Below are 7,095 nucleotides of genomic sequence, written 5' to 3'. Positions count from 1 at the left end.
AGGAAGGGAGGGAGGGAGGAAGGGAGGAATCATGGAAAAGTACAAATAGTATAGACATAATAAGGAGACTGTTATAGTGATTACTCAGTGCACAGGGAGTATAAATGAAGTAATTAGGAAAGGTCTATTGAAGAAAGTGGCACTTTAGCTTCAATTTTAAGGTTTATAGGGATATACTAGAAGTAGAAGTTGAGAAAGAACATTCCAAGCATGAGGGTCAGCCTGTGCAGTAGTATAGAGGGTGGGAGATGGAATATCACCTACAGGGAACAGAAATAAAACTTGTTTGGATGGAACGTAGAGTGTATGAGAAGGAGTCAAATGCAATTACATTTATCCCTTCCACATGCTGACTTTGCCCATTTCAGTTTCTATGTGTCATGGTTTGGCATAAGAAATTAAATGGGAATTTTAGGAATTTTTCAGAAGCCCTAGACAGTAAGCAAAGGCCAGCAGATGACACAGGGCCTAGAGCCAAATACTTAACTCAAATTTTACAATTAGATACTGTAAATACCCCATAAAAGAAAAAGAAAAAAAATCAGACCTTCTCTAGTATGAAGGGAAGGGCAAAACCCAGACTTTCCAGATCATGGCTTGCCAGGCTCCTAATGCCTGAGATGTGGAAGGGATAACTAGTCTCAAAGGATAGACTAGATGCAGATTGTAAGGGGCTTTAAATTCCAAACTGAGGAGTTTGTATTTTATTCTCCACAATGATAACAACTGATAATTCTCGAGCAAGGGAATGATATTGTGAGATCTGTGTTTTAGGAGTATCAATTTGGCAGCTGTGTGGATGGATTAGAAAGATGAAAGATGGATGTATGGAATTTCAAAGCACATGCAAGTCCTTCCTGTTGCTGTGACAGTTTCAGACAGGAAAAATGCAGATAAGGAAAGAGTATATTGTCATCATTTGTAAGAAAAAGACCTGGCAGCTATAATGGACCACAAGTCCAATGAGGCATGAAAAAATAATCTCCCAGCACTTCTCTGCTAAAGGAACAATAGAATATGGAAGTAGGTAACCCATTACTTCTTTCTGAAAAATCAAGGATACATTCAGTTTGTAATAGTACTAATATACCCAAGATTAAAAAATCTCTATATATGCATATGGGTATAACATCTACATTTGGAATCTTTTCAAACATTGACTAAATATTTTGTGAAAGATTCAAAAGACTAACTTGCTTTGGCTGGTTGAGCAAATATATATCCTTAATAAGAAACTTTGTTCTTACCTATAATTAGATGGTTTTTATTGACATGATATGTTATAAATTGAGCCAGGGACCTCAGGGGATCATATTCTGAAAGAATGTTATGTATTTTTTTCTTGTTGATATTTCTTTTTTGTCAGAAAGCAACCTTAGGTTGACCAAATGCTTTATAATTTTAACATGACCATTCATCTCATTCCCAAAATAATTTCTTCATTTTTGCAATGAAAAATATTACCATTCTGTTTTAGAGTAACTCAGAAATTCATGCATCTAAATACAACATGCTGCTTTTTCCAGGCACAGCCAATCAGGGTTTCCCACTCCCCTGCCTCATCCTATCATCTTTAGTTTGGCTTGCAAAGCAATTTTTCATTTCTACAAAGGGCTAGTTAGAAGTAGCATTTTTTAATGCTTCTCAATAAAAAAAGCATTTAAAAAAATCCCTTAACTTCAGAGATGTCCAGCACATCAAATCAAAGGCTGACAATTAATGTCCATTGTTTGAAGAGTCCAGAAATGATTATAGGCTCCCAGGAGGGAGAAATTTGAAGTGGCTGCATTTGGTACCAGGTGTTTGAGTAAAGGGTGTTATTTGTCTTGAGATGTAATTGGGGTCAGCCAAGCAATAAAAAGGTTCAAACTTTATGCCTCAGCTATTATTACTGGGCCCAACCCCAGCCCTTTTCATCAAACTCTGCCTCCATTATCATCACTAACAATCGTTTTCTCACTGGGAGTTATCAATAAGGTTATGGCCATTGTCAGAAACTGATAGCCAAAAATTACTGACTCAGCATTTGCAGTTTCAACAGCTGCAGTCTCTACGCCATGCTCTATGACATTTTGCATTGATTGTATGCATATGTATATGTGAATATGGATGCACACATATATTGGCTTTAGATAAACAAATACTGTTAAAATAAAAGGTAGACTCCATTCTATAATACTCTATCATAGTTTTAATATTTTATATATATAAAATATTTTGTATTCTGTTATATCTATATCTATATTTTTATCAGTCATTCAACTCTTTGTGATCCCATTTGGGTTTTCTTGGCAAAAATATTGGAGTGGTTTGACACTGCCTTCTCCAGTTCATTTTATAGATGAGGAAACTGAGGCAGAGTTAAATGACTTGTCCAGGGTCACACAACTAGTGAGTGTCTGAAGTTAGATCTGAGCTCAGGAAGATGAATCTTCCTGACTCCAGGCTATACACTCTATATAATGTGTATACATATATGTTGGTTAATTGAGGAAATGAAACTGACTAAACTATTTTTCACATTTATATTTAGCTTGATTTCATTAACATGAAATGTTACAAATTGAGACAAGAGCCACTGGTCATTTTCCCCCAATAAGACTTCATTTTGCAAAATTTTCAGGGTTTTTTTTTGGGGGGAGGGGTATAAAGTAATCTCACAATTTCTAGTTGCTTCAAAATATTTTGGTATATATAGAAAATGCAAGTATATCTATACATACAGACTCATGTTTGTCTTGTAGACCTAAGCTTACCTTTCATTAATCCTACATCTTACTGGGCATCAAAGTGTTATATTGAATGGAACACTGAACCTGGAATCAGGAAGACCTGAGTTCAAATCTGAACTCAAACACTTGGTAGTTGTGTGATCCTGGGCAAGTCACTACCCTGTTTGCCTGTTTCCTCATCTGTGAAATGAGCTGGAGAAGGAAATGGCAAATGAATTCAGTATTTTTGCCAAGAAAACCTCAAATGGGGTCACAAAGAGTCAGACATGACTGAAATGACTCAACAACAAAAAACATAAGTTGGAATGACAGAGAGCAAAATCTACAGCAAATTTTCATATATGTGAAACACACTTTCAAGAAAATAGTATTATGAATCTGGATATGCCTTTTCTGTTATTCTAGACAGTCTTGCTTCATCTCTCTGTAGTATTCAAAAATAACATAGAAATAAAGCACATATTTAGTATATACCTAGAGGATCTTTACTAAATTTAGAAATAACAACACTTATTCCCTTACTATATGGAGCATTTCCTGAATCTTATTTAAGCTCTTATGGCTCATGAATCCCCTGTTATAGAAAACAGTCTCTTGACAGCAAAGATGATTTTAATGGCCCTCACTTTAAACTAAGTCTTCACCATCTGTTCTTCCTTTTATTCTAAATGCTAAAAGAAATTAATTCAAAATTGAGTCATAAAGGAGGTATTTTATGTCTTAAAAACCCTGTTCATGTTTTGACAATTTAGAATGTACATAGCTATCTCCAGAAACATCTGGAGGAAAACAGCTGTCCTTTGATACCTGGTTTGGAGTTTTTCCCAGGGAAGATAAGAAATCATCCAAAATTGGCTTTAGTCTTCCCCAGCTATACCTAAAATGCATTAAAGAATCAAAATTAATACAGATGGCTCCATCTATAGAAACAAAAATATAGGAAACTACCAAGTTTGTTCCCTCAAGTACACAATTCTTTTACTCAAGACACTAACAAGATTTTTATTTCTACTATGGACAGTTACTGTTTGTTGGTAGTGTTGCTATGCCTTTAAATAGAAAACCCACTATTTTCCTAGGCCTAGAATCTTGGATGACAGAGTTTGATTTATAGAAAAAATAGAAGCAGTGAACTTCAATTGTATGAAAAGGCAAGGAAGAATCATTCATTAAACTAGCAGGCACCAGAAAAAGAAGTATTCTACAAATGGAAAATATTTCACTTTTTTTTTTTTTACCAAAAGCAATGGTTCAAACTATAGTCTAGCCTGAATATGTTCCTCCTTCCTTCTTTTGCTACTCATTTACAGACACAGCTGAAGAGTAAACCCAAGTCTAGTTGTTAGTACTCTCTCCTTCTTGAAATTACTTTAAATATACTTTACATTTATTGCCTGTGTACCTATTATATTCCTCTGGGAGAATGTGAGTTCCTTGAAGGCAAGGACTATTTTCATCTGTGCCTTTGTATATTCAGTGTCTAGCATAATGCCTAGTATATAGTAAGCATTTAATAAATATTTAAATGTTAAAATATATACTTTCTTGTTAGGAAAATACAGCATTGTGTTTATGCAAATGATATTTTGGTTGATGTGGCTCCATCATCAGAGGCCTCGGAATGATTACTAATATTTTGTGGGTAATCCTGCTGACTTGCAAAAATCATCACTTCTTGCCAGGAGTATCAGTGAGGGTGTTTTTTCTTTGTTAAAGAAATGCCACATTTGTCTTGAACCCTTTATCCAAGTATCTTCAGGTGGACTCTGAGAATGTCTTTGTATTCAAATTTTACTAAATGATACCACTCCTCTGCTCAGAGAGGCTAGGTACATTTTCTAAATGTCTGGTATTTTCTACTGGGAAGGATTACAAATGGCATAGTCAGTCATACAAACAAGTAAATACCATTCAGAGTAAGAATCTCACCAAACTTTAAGGTATTGAGTCAGATATCAGTATACAAGTGAGGGTCAGAAAACTAAGCTTTCAATATGACTATACTATAGAAATTATATCATGTAACTATGAGAACTAAAAAGGTAACAAAATAGCAAGACATTAAAAACGGATAAAATCCCCACAGTAGATAACAGTGCACTTTAGCATGTGTATGTAATATCCTTCCTACTCCAGCCAATGCAATTTTTTTTTTAAAGAACAAGAGGCTATCTTTGTAGTAGTGGTGGTGGAATTTCTATTGTGTTAATGGATCCAGAAATACTAGATTTTTTTTCATCAGTTGTAGTGACCAGGAAGAATTATTCTTTCCTTCACTTAAACTTCTGAGGTTGCCTTGGGAGGTTAACCAATGCCAGATGTCTCTAGAAGTACTTTCATAATTCTGTCATTGTCAAGTTACTCTAGGGTGAATACCCTTGCAATGTATTAAAATGCAGAACAGTGTCCTCCATTTGCATTCAGCACCTTATATGACATAGGCCACCTCAATCATAGGGACAGGATATTGGTCCGGGTTTGTGGTTCCTAATACAGATTAGCTCTTGAGATAAAGACGAATGATCCAGGAGTAAATGCAGATAGAATATCATGTGGAACATAGTTTTTGTTTTTCTTATAATTACTCATCTCTATCTTGATGGAGATGTTTGAAGCACATCTTGAGATTTCATTCCATTAGTAATTCAGCAGGATGGTTTTGGCCAATTGCCTCGGGCATTCTGTTTCAGGGCTTCGTCAATAGCCTTCATCATCTGTTCAGCCTTTTGCTTGAGAGTGACAAGTTGGGATGGTGACAGATTGGGCAAAGTTCTTGCCCACATATTCTTAAACTCAGCTGAGGTAAATGCAGACCCATTATCAAAAACTCTAGTTTCTGACAATCTATGCATTACAAATTGTAAGTGATGATTTTTTTGTGACTGAAGATATTTAAGATCATTTTAAAACATTTTAAATGTATTTATGATAATATATCTATTATCCGTTCCTTTAGAATGGTTCTGTAAAATCCATATAGAGTCATAATGAAAACTTGGTCACTTCCCACAGGAAAAGAAGGGGTTTGGGGGTGTATTATGTTCTTGTGTGCTATATTTCCTCCAAGTCATATATCAGAGCCAACTGAAGACCAAGAACCATAGCTATAACCTAATGCTTTTTCATAAGCAATTATTGATGTACTACATGTAATGTGCTCAACATAAGCCTCTTACCTCCTAGAATAACGATAAAAATGTTCTCATATGAGGCATATTTCTTTGCAGATAAACCTAACCTGATGGCTTCTGATCTTTTAAAAGTTTGAATTATGGGAACAATTCTTTTGCCGGTCATTTCTTTCTTTCTTTTTTTTTTTTTCTTAAAGCAATCAGGGTTAAGTAACTTGCTCAAGGTTACACGGCCAGTTATTTCTGGGTGTGGTGCTGCATATCTGAGCCCGGATTTGATTCAGGTCATCTCGACACTGGAGCCGGTGCTCTTACTTGCTGAGCCACCTGGCCGCCCCTAAGCAATTGGGGTTAAGTAACTTGCTCAAGGTTACACGGCCAGGCGTTTCTGGGTGGGTGCTAAGTGTCTGAGCCCGGGATTCGATCTCCAGGTCTTCTCAACACTGGAGCCTGTGCTCTTACTCGCTGTGCTACCTGGCCACCCTCGGTCATTTCTTTCAATTCCAATTCTAATGGGAGTAAATGTTTTCTTCAAAACTTTTATCAGTGATTTACAGTAGCTGGCATACATGCAGTATACATATTGAATCTATGAATGACACCAAATGAATGGTACCAGGAATAGCCCAAATTCAGAGGTTCCACATCAACATAAAACTACTACAACAAGCCAAAAAGGAGCTCAAGTAATAAGGAATAACTATAAGGATTACATGAGACCTGGAAGATTCTACTATAAACAAGAGATCTTTTAATACAATATTCCAAAAGGGGAATTTTTTTTTTTTTTACAATTAAGCATAACTTATCTTACGAAATCAAGTAAAATCTTACAGGGTGGAATTGAATCTTTAATGGAATAAAGGACTCTTTTTTAAATGAAAAGACTAGAGCTAAGTAGGAACTTGGAAATATAAACAGAAGTCAAGAGAAACCTAGAAAGATAAATTTATTTGAGCAATTTGAAGAGGCTGTAGGAAGTAATAGTACTAACATTCTAACAAGGGAAGAAGAAAAAGTGTCCTGTTAGAACCATGAAGTCTTCAAAAGATATTGAAGGAGTAAAATAAGAAAAAAAAAAAAGGGAGAAATTGGTCTATAATGGGAAGATTGGTTCTGGTTCTGCTCTGTAGGGTTTCAGAGAAGCAGAGGGAAGGACAAAAGGAAGGAAGGAAGGAAGGAAGGAAGAAAGAAAGAAAGAAAGAAAGAAAGAAAGAAAGAAAGAAAGAAAG

Source organism: Petaurus breviceps, unplaced genomic scaffold (genome assembly GCF_028583685.1).
Source record: "Petaurus breviceps papuanus isolate PSGF00001 unplaced genomic scaffold, PetGlider_PUasm1.0 38, whole genome shotgun sequence".
NCBI classification, from domain to species: Eukaryota; Metazoa; Chordata; class Mammalia; order Diprotodontia; family Petauridae; genus Petaurus; species Petaurus breviceps.
The sequence above is the reverse complement of the archived record's forward strand: the minus strand, read 5'-3'. Positions refer to the sequence as shown.